At 42.1% G+C, this 9,264-nt stretch overlaps 1 pseudogene; it reads left to right on the top strand.

Annotated features, from left to right (window-relative positions):
• LOC108660665 lies at window positions 1,663-8,848 on the top strand (annotated as a pseudogene).

The following is a 9,264-nucleotide window of genomic DNA, read 5'->3' as shown; positions in this document are numbered from 1 at the left end:
ATATCTCTAGGTGAGAAAAATTTCGAGACTTCACCAAAGCGTTGGGATGGTCTTCGAATAATTTTCCAATAAAAGATTACCGACTCCATCATTTAAAATAAACAAGTCATGACATCATTTTAAGCTTGCATCATGTGCATACGTAAAACCAAACAAAAAACTCAGTCTGTCAATTTAATAAAAATTTAATTAATAAAGTAGGGATTAAATTAAGAGAAGCTATATTAAGATAACTTAAGATTAAATGGTACCGTTTGTGGAACGGGCGCCACGGAGGTGCTAACCCTTCTCCGTGCGTAACCGCACTCCCGAACCCATCTCTAAAAACGTGGATTAGTTCTCGTTCTTTTGATGGACCTAAAATTAATTTAGGACTTCGTCGATTAAGAATCGGGTTAATAGGTGACCAATCACACCTAGATAAAAAAGATTGGTCGTGACTCCTAACCAGATTTTTAATTTTCGCCCGCGTCTGGCGGACAGGTTCACGGACCCACACGTTACGACAGATGGCGACTCCACTGGGGACATCGAGAGTCAAGCCATTAATTAATCATAAGTTATCTTAAGCCTTAAATAATTTGTTGTTTTCCCTAGCATCAATTTTGCATATTTTTGTTTAATGCATTCATTTATTTTGCAATTATTACTTCACTATTTTTAATAATTGCGGGAAATTTAGGATAAGGGGAGTGTGAAATTATTGGTCCGAAGTCAGTATATTCCTTCTCACACACTACACATCTTGCATTCATGCATAAGCCTTCCACCCGGGCTTGTCCTTAATTAGGAGGGGGTTAAGTAGCTACGCTCTCGTGAGGTGATAACCTCCGCATGGGCTAGTGAAGACTCCCACTCAGATCAAACCTAGTCCGTTTGAAGCCTATAATGGGTGAGGATCGGGGTGCCTTACTAGTCCGTGTGGACGACAGTGAGGAGCGATTTGGGAACCTTTAGCTCCATTTTCAACCCAAACTCAGCATGTAAAATACCGAGAGTCGCCTTTGCTTAGGTAGAGCTTCACCCGTGAGAATATACCTTTTGACTAGGTACACATGAAGGAATTTTCATAATCCCCTTGTTCTAAGTTCTTCTCCGCAAAGTAATAAAGGTATCATATCATTAATTATTTTCATTCATCTTTTTTAATCATAATATCTTTTGGAATTCTTGTTTACGGTACTGACTTAAACTTTTTGTCATATGCATATTTGCATCATAATTTTTGCATATAGGAAAAGTATGTCATCTGACAACCATTGACGGAGTAGATGTAAAAGATGACTCTTGAATTGCAACAAGAAACAATAGCTTATGCACTGAATTACTTTGTTGATAGGTGTTATGTGACAGATACTTTTAGTACATGACCATTCATTTTTACATGCATAAATCCTCATTTCATAACAATAAGTATTTTCGCCTGTAAATAAAGATAAAGGGTTCATTTTTTCATTTCATTCATGCATGCATCTAATTCATGTTTATAATTACAATAAGGTTCCAAAAATAGCTCGACCACCTAAGCCAAGTGACCAACGTGTTCATAATACACGTCAGCGAGCAAGGATCATGGAAGAAGAACAAAGAGAGCGAATGGACAAAATGGAAAGAGCTCAGGAAGAAATGAGAGAACAGTTAGCAAAGATGATGGAATTGATGATGAGTTTCAGTAAAGGAAAAAGAGTGATCGAAGAGCCAGCTCCGTCAGAAAACCCACCAGCTCAAGACAGTGGAAATCAAAGGGAGGATCCACCCTATCCCCCAAGGTTCACTCCACCACATGCCCAAACCTCTCAAAGGGTCCACCCTCAGGTGATGCCATCTGTTTATTACAATGCACCACCTCCGATGGGCCATCAACCGACTCATGGGCAATTTGGGCCATATTCTGGGATAAATCCTGCTGAACCAATACACGTCCCAGATTTAGACGATCCAAAAGAACAAGAGAAACTAAGAAAGGACTCGTCATAAATAGGAGAAAATGAAAAGGATCAGAAAAAGTACGATCTGTTGGAAGAGCGTCTTCGTGCTATCGAAGGAGTTGATAGGTTTGGTACCATGGATGCAACCGAGCTATGCTTAGTGCCGGATGTATTGATCCCTGCCAAGTTCAAGGTTCCAAAATTTTAAAAATATGACGGAACAAAGTGTCCCATGGCACATATTACCATGTATTGTCGAAAGATGGCTGCACAATCCCACGATGATAAGTTACTGATCCATTTTTTTCAAGACAGCTTGACTGGGTCAACTGCTCGGTGGTACGTACAGCTAGATCGAGATCGTATTAAGACTTGGAAAGACCTAGCAAGAGGCTTCATAGCCCAATACAAGCATGTGGCTGAATTAGCCCCTGATCGATTGTCATTGCAGACTATGGAAAAGAAGCAAAGCGAGAACTTCAAGGAATATGCCCAAAGGTGGAGAGATACAGCAGAGCAAGTTCAGCCACCTCTCACTGATAAAGAGATGACTGTGTTGTTCATAAACACACTCCGAGCTCCATTCTATGAGCGCTTGATCGGCAATGCCACAAAAAACTTTACAGATTTGGTTTTATCGGAAGAAATAATAGAAGGAGCTATCAAAAGCGAAAAAATTGAAGGGCATGAAGTTGTCAGCTCAAAGAGAGGGAATACGCCTAAGAAAAAAGAAGAGGATGTGCAAGCAGTCGCTCACGACAGCCAACAAGCCCACAACTTTAACCCATATTACCCGTACCCCCCATACCAACCCTTCTATCCGAACTTAGGCAACATCACACAAAACCCATATGTGTACCAACCTGTCTCGCAACCAACATTTCAAACCAATGTTCTTTCACAAACTCCACCACCAAGACCGGTAGCTTCAACCAATAATCCTGGCCATAGTCAAAGAGGACCTAAAACTACCCTAGAAAGACCAAAGTTTGATCCTATTCCAGTCCCTTACACTACATTACTGCCACAACTCATAGAAAATCAACTCCTTGCTCGAACCCCTTTAAAACCACTCCGACCACCTTTCCCAAAATGGTATGACCCGAATGCGCATTGTGATTACCATTTTGGAATTCAAGGGCACTCCACCGAGAATTGCACTGCTTTAAAACACAAGGTCCAAGCGCTCATTAAGGCAGGGCTTTTAAATTTTGCCAAAAAAGACAGCTCGAGTGTTGATGGGAACCCGTTACCTAATCATGGAAGACCGACTGTGAATGCCATACATGAAGGGATGATTCGAAGGGTGAAAAAGGGTATTGATGAGATTCAAACGCCGATGGATAAAGTGTTTGAGGCGTTGTCCAAGATAAATGTCATCACTCCAGAACCCATCGACACAAAGGAATTGGGGCATGATCTCGCTTATTCTTGCAAATTTCATATGGGGGCAATTGGGCATTCCATTCAAAATTGTGATGGCTTTCGCCGTAAGTTGCAAGAATTGATGGACTCATCGGTAATTGAGTTTTATGAAGGAGCTGAAGAGAATTTGGTCGGAACCATAAATGGAGACACCCCAGCTGAAGTGGCATCAAGTTCATTCGGGGCAAACAAACCTAAACCTCTCACCATCTTCTATGAAGAAAACAGAAGCCCGATGAATGATACGTCCCCAACTATGATCCGAAATGGTATCACCATCGAAGTCCCCAGCCCATTCCCTTACAAGAGCGATAAGGCTGTCCCATGGAATTATGAGTGCAATATTTTGGGCACAGCTTCATCCGCCCCCCAAGCATCTTTTGAAGACCTAACTGGTGTGGGGGGTATAACGCGAAGCGGGCGATGTTATTCCCCTGAGGTAGCAGAAAGAGTTGGAAAAGGGAAACCAGCACAGGGAGAGGGAGGCCTAAAGAAAGCAGATACCTTTGCCAAGGACCAAGTTGACGAATCCGTAGTTGCCCCGAACAGTGAGGTCAAAAATCCTGTCACCGAGAAAGAAGCGGGTGAATTTCTCAAGTTTATCAAACACAGTGAATACAGTGTGGTAGAACAATTAACCAAGATGCCCGCTCGCATCTCGTTGTTGTCTTTACTGTTGAATTCGGAAGCACACAGGAACGCACTGCTCAAAGTCTTGAACCAAGCTTATGTGGCACAAGATATATCAGTGGAAAAGTTAGACCACATCGTGGGGAACATTACAGTGGGAAACTTCATTGCCTTTAATGATGAAGAAATACCATCGGGTGGTCGAGGAAGTAACAAAGCGCTGCACATTACCATCAAATGCAAGGACCATGCCGTACCTAGGGTCTTGGTCGATAATGGTTCCGCTTTAAATGTCATGCCTCGCTCTACTTTAACCAAGTTGCCAGTAGATGTGTCGTATATGAGAACCAGCCGCATGGTTGTAAGGGCTTTCGACGGGACCACAAGGGAGGTGGTAGGGGACATTGAACTACCGATAAAAATTGGCCCTTGCATTTTTGAGGTCCAATTTCAAGTCATGGACATTGCCCCGTCCTACAATTGCTTGTTAGGGCGTCCATGGATTCATATGGCTGGAGCCATACCATCTTCCCTTCATCAAAAGGTTAAGTTCATAGCTGAAGGCCAACTGATAAGTGTATGTGCGGAGGAAGACATACTGGCTATTCAACCATCATCTGCTCCCTATGTAGAGGCAACAGAAGAAGTCCCAGAATGCTCTTTCAGATCTTTTGAATTTGTTAATGCTACTTATGTGGGGGAAAGGAAAGTGATACCAACCCCTCGTTTGTCAGTAGCCACTAAAATGGGAGTTAAGCAGACTGTGGGTAAAGGATGCCGTGCTGGTTTGGGGTTAGGAAAGAATTTACAAGGAATTAACCGTCCTCTGACTCCAATGAAGAACGAAGAAAGGTTTGGTTTGGGGTACAAGCCTACCAAAGAAGAGAGAAGGAAGCTGACAGCTCAAAAGAAGATTAAAAGGATGGCTCAACTTGAGGGAAAGGAAGAAGAATTCGGGGAACGGACAATCCCACACCTATATGAGACTTTTCGCTCTGCAGGTTTCATTCATCCCGAAGCGCCACCAAAGGTCAATCAGGTTCTACGGATATTTGATGAGCTATCAATCCATATGATCAGAGATGAAGAACCTGATGGGAAGATCCCTGTGGTGTATCCAGTACTGCCAGGAGAGGAGCTAAGCAATTGGACAGCCACGGAACTGCCCATCATCTTTAAGTCTTCCAAAATGTAATGAACATTTTATCTAAATGCCTATGCCCAAGGGTGTTAAGATTAATTTCCTGTTTAAGTAGGGCTTTCTGTTACCTTCATCATTTGAATAAATGACAATGCATAATGTGTTTCATAATTCATCAATCTTTTTGCATATTTCCTTTCATCTATTCTTTTAGCCAATAAATACTTGCCCATACACCCGTCCAACTTTACCTGTTTGCAGGTCTTTAAATAATGAACACGAAGACAATCTAGACAACGATTTGAATATCGATTTTGAGATAATTCCGAACATTGATGAATTGAAAAATGAAGAGGAGGTGGATGACTACAGCTTACCCCCTGATTTGTCGAGAATGTTGGAACAGGAAGAAAAGGAGATTTTACCTCATCAGGAACTCACAGAAATGATTAACCTCGGAAATGGGGAAGAGAAGAAAGAGGTTAAGATTGGCACCTCGCTGTCATCCGATGAACGGCAGAAGCTGGAAGAATTGCTCCGTGAATATGTGGACGTGTTTGCTTGGTCATATCAGGACATGCCAGGTCTTAATACTGACATGGTTGTTCACAAGTTACCTTTGGAACCAGATTGCAAGCCTATTAAACAGAAGTTGAGAAGGATGAAGCCAGAGATGTTGCTGAAGATTAAAGAGGAAGTAAAAAGGCAATTCGATGCTGGATTTTTAGAGGTGGCTAAGTACCCTGAATGGGTAGCTAATATAGTTCCAGTTCCTAAGAAGGATGGAAAAGTTCGAATGTGCGTCGATTATAGGGATTTGAACAGAGCGAGTCCGAAGGATAGCTTCCCTTTGCCACATATTGATACTCTTGTGGACAACACGGCAAAACATGCTTTGTTCTCTTTCATGGATGGCTTTTCTGGTTACAATCAGATTAAGATGGCACCCGAAGATATGGAAAAAACAACGTTCGTGACCATGTGGGGAACGTTTTGTTACAAAGTAATGCCATTTGGATTGAAGAATGCAGGCGCCACTTACCAAAGGGCAATGGTAGCTTTGTTCCACGATATGATGCATAAAGAGATAGAGGTATACGTGGATGACATGATTGCAAAATCTCATACAGAAAGGGATCATACTGTCAATCTCAAGAAACTGTTCGAGAGATTGCGGAAGTTCCAGCTCAAGTTGAATCCTGCAAAATGCACTTTCGGTGTAACCTCTGGGAAATTGTTGGGGTTCATAGTCAGTGAAAAAGGAATCGAAGTGGACCCGGATAAAATACGAGCTATTCAAGAGCTACCACCTCCCAAAACGCAAAAAGAAGTGAGAGGATTTTTAGGGAGGCTGAATTACATTGCTCGATTTATATCCCAGCTCACCTGCAAATGTGATCCAATCTTCAAGCTGCTTCGGAAACGAGACCCAGGAGAATGGAATGAAGAATGTCAAATAGCCTTTGATAAAATCAAAGAATATCTCACAAATCCACCGGTGTTGATGCCACCGACGGTCGGAAAACCTCTCATTCTGTATTTGACTGTGAACAAGAATTCTATGGGATGTGTATTGGGACAACATGATGAAACTGGGAAGAAAGAACGAGCCGTATATTACTTGAGCAAGAAATTCATGGAGTATGAGTCCAAATATTCTGCGCTCGAAAAGATGTGTTGTGCGCTAGCATGGACCGCCCAGAGGCTCCGACAGTATATGTTGTATCACACAACATGGTTGGTGGCGAAATTAGATCCCATCAAGTATATTTTTGAAAAACCCTGCCTGTCCGGAAGAATAGCTCGATGGCAAGTGCTATTGTCTGAGTATGACATTGTGTATGTGTCCCAAAAATCAATCAAAGGGAGCGCCATCGCTGATTTCCTTGCAGATCGAGCTAATGAGGATTATGAATCTGTGAATTTCGATTTTCCAGATGAAGATTTGATGGCCGTCTTGCACATAGAAAATGATGGTCCCAATTAACTTAATCCATGGAAGATGTATTTTGATGGAGCATCCAATGCTTTGGGGCACGGAATTGGGGCAGTATTGATTTCTCCAAATGGAAAGTACTATCCAGCCACGGTGAGATTGAATTTCAATTGTACTAACAATATGGCGGAGTATGAGGCGTTGGTAATGGGATTACAAGCAGCAATTGAGATGAAGGCTGACGCAATAAATGTTTACGGAGATTCAGCTTTAGTGATATGTCAAATGAGAGGCGAATGAGAAACTAGAGATTCTAAACTAGTTCCATATAAAAAGCTGGTTACAGAATTAAGCAAACAGTTCAAAGAAAACAGCTTCAACCATTTGCCTCGAGAAGAGAATTAGATTGCTGATGCTTTGGCCACCATCGCAGCGATGTTCAAAATAAAAGAGGCATCTGATGTACGCCCTTTTGATTTAGAAGTCCGTGAAGTCTCCGCACACTGCTTGAATGTTGAAGAAGAGGTTGATGGTAAGCTGTGGTATCATGATATCATGCAATACATCAAGCACCAGGCATATCCTGAGAATGTCACGGACAATGACAAGTGAACTCTTAGAAGATTAGCAATGGGTTTCTTCCTTAGCGGAGAAGTGCTCCACAAAAGGAGTCGAGATCAAGTACTCTTGAGATGTGTGGATGTTGCGGAAGCCAACAAAATAATGAAAGAAGTCCACGAAGGAACTTGTGGAGCTCATGCTAATGGACATATGTTGGCTAGACAAATTATGAGAGCTGGTTATTATTGGTTGACATTAGAGTCAGACTGCATAAACTTTGCTAGAAAATGCCACAAGTGTCAAGTATACACTGATAGAATCCATGCTCCACCAGCCCCATTGCATGTTTTCACAGCACCTTGGCCATTTTCAATGTGGGGAATAGATGTGATTGGACTTATTACGCCAAAAGCCTCTAATGGACATCGATTCATATTGGTGGCCATTGATTATTTCATGAAATGGGTAGAAGCAGCTTCCTATGCCAATGTGACACAAAAAGTGGTGTGCAAGTTCATCCAAAAGGAGATCATATGTCGGTATGGGCTGCCGGAAAGGATCATTACTGATAATGCAAGCAATTTGAATGGTGCGATGGTGAAGGAGGTTTGCACTAAATTCAAGATCAAGCATCATAACTCGACAACTTACCGTCCGAAGATGAACGGAGCGGTAGAGGTAGCCAACAAAAATATCAAAAAGATTATCGAAAAGACGACTGAAGTTTATAAAGACTGACATGAGAAACTTCCTTTTGCCTTGCATGCATATCGAACTTCTGTGCGTACCTCCATCGGGGCAACTCCGTACTCATTAGTATACGGTACAGAAGCAGTTCTACCTGTTGAAGTAGAAATCCCATCATTGAGGGTGTTGATGGAAACAGAATTGGAAGATGCTGAGTGGGTCCGCTCTCGCTATGAGCAATTGAATCTGATTGAGGAGAAAAGGCTTGCGGCTCTTTGTCATGGCCAGATGTACCAACGAAGGATGATGCGAGCATACGAGAAAAAAGTTCATCCCAGGCAATTCTGAGAAGGAGAGTTGGTTCTTAAGCAAATACTCCCTAATCAAACTAATTTTCGGGGAAAGTGGATGTCGAATTGGGAAGGGCCATATGTAGTAAAAAAGGCTTTTTCAGGAGGAGCTTTGATTTTGGCTGACATGGATGGGGGAGATCTGCCTAATCCGATAAATGCGGATGCGGTGAAGAAGTACTATGCTTAAAAAAAAAAACGGAAAGGGTTTGTGCTGAAAACCCGGAAAGGGCAGCTCGTACCTAAAGGAGGAGGCTCATGCTGAAAACCCGAAAAGGGCAGCTTGTACCTAAAGAAGGAGGCTCATGCTGAAAACTCGAAAAGGGCGGCTTGAGGCCGAAAAGCAGGAAGTTAGAATGGAATTTGAGGATGTCAGCCTAAAGGGAACATAAGATGGAGGTAAAAATACACAATGAATGGAGCTCCACAATTTCACAAAATAGGGGAAGCTAGGGAGTCTGCAACCTACAGATTTGCTCAAAGCATCAAATAAGGACAATTCTTGAAGTCGAATATCATATTGTTTTCTCTTAGTGGTCTGAGTGTTCATTACTTAAAGATCTAATGTTCGCCCTGTAAATTCTTTTTGCCTTGAATTATTTGATT

Source organism: Theobroma cacao, chromosome 2, assembly GCF_000208745.1.
Source record: "Theobroma cacao cultivar B97-61/B2 chromosome 2, Criollo_cocoa_genome_V2, whole genome shotgun sequence".
NCBI classification, from domain to species: domain Eukaryota; kingdom Viridiplantae; phylum Streptophyta; class Magnoliopsida; order Malvales; family Malvaceae; genus Theobroma; species Theobroma cacao.
This window is presented reverse-complemented; position numbering and strand designations above follow the sequence as displayed.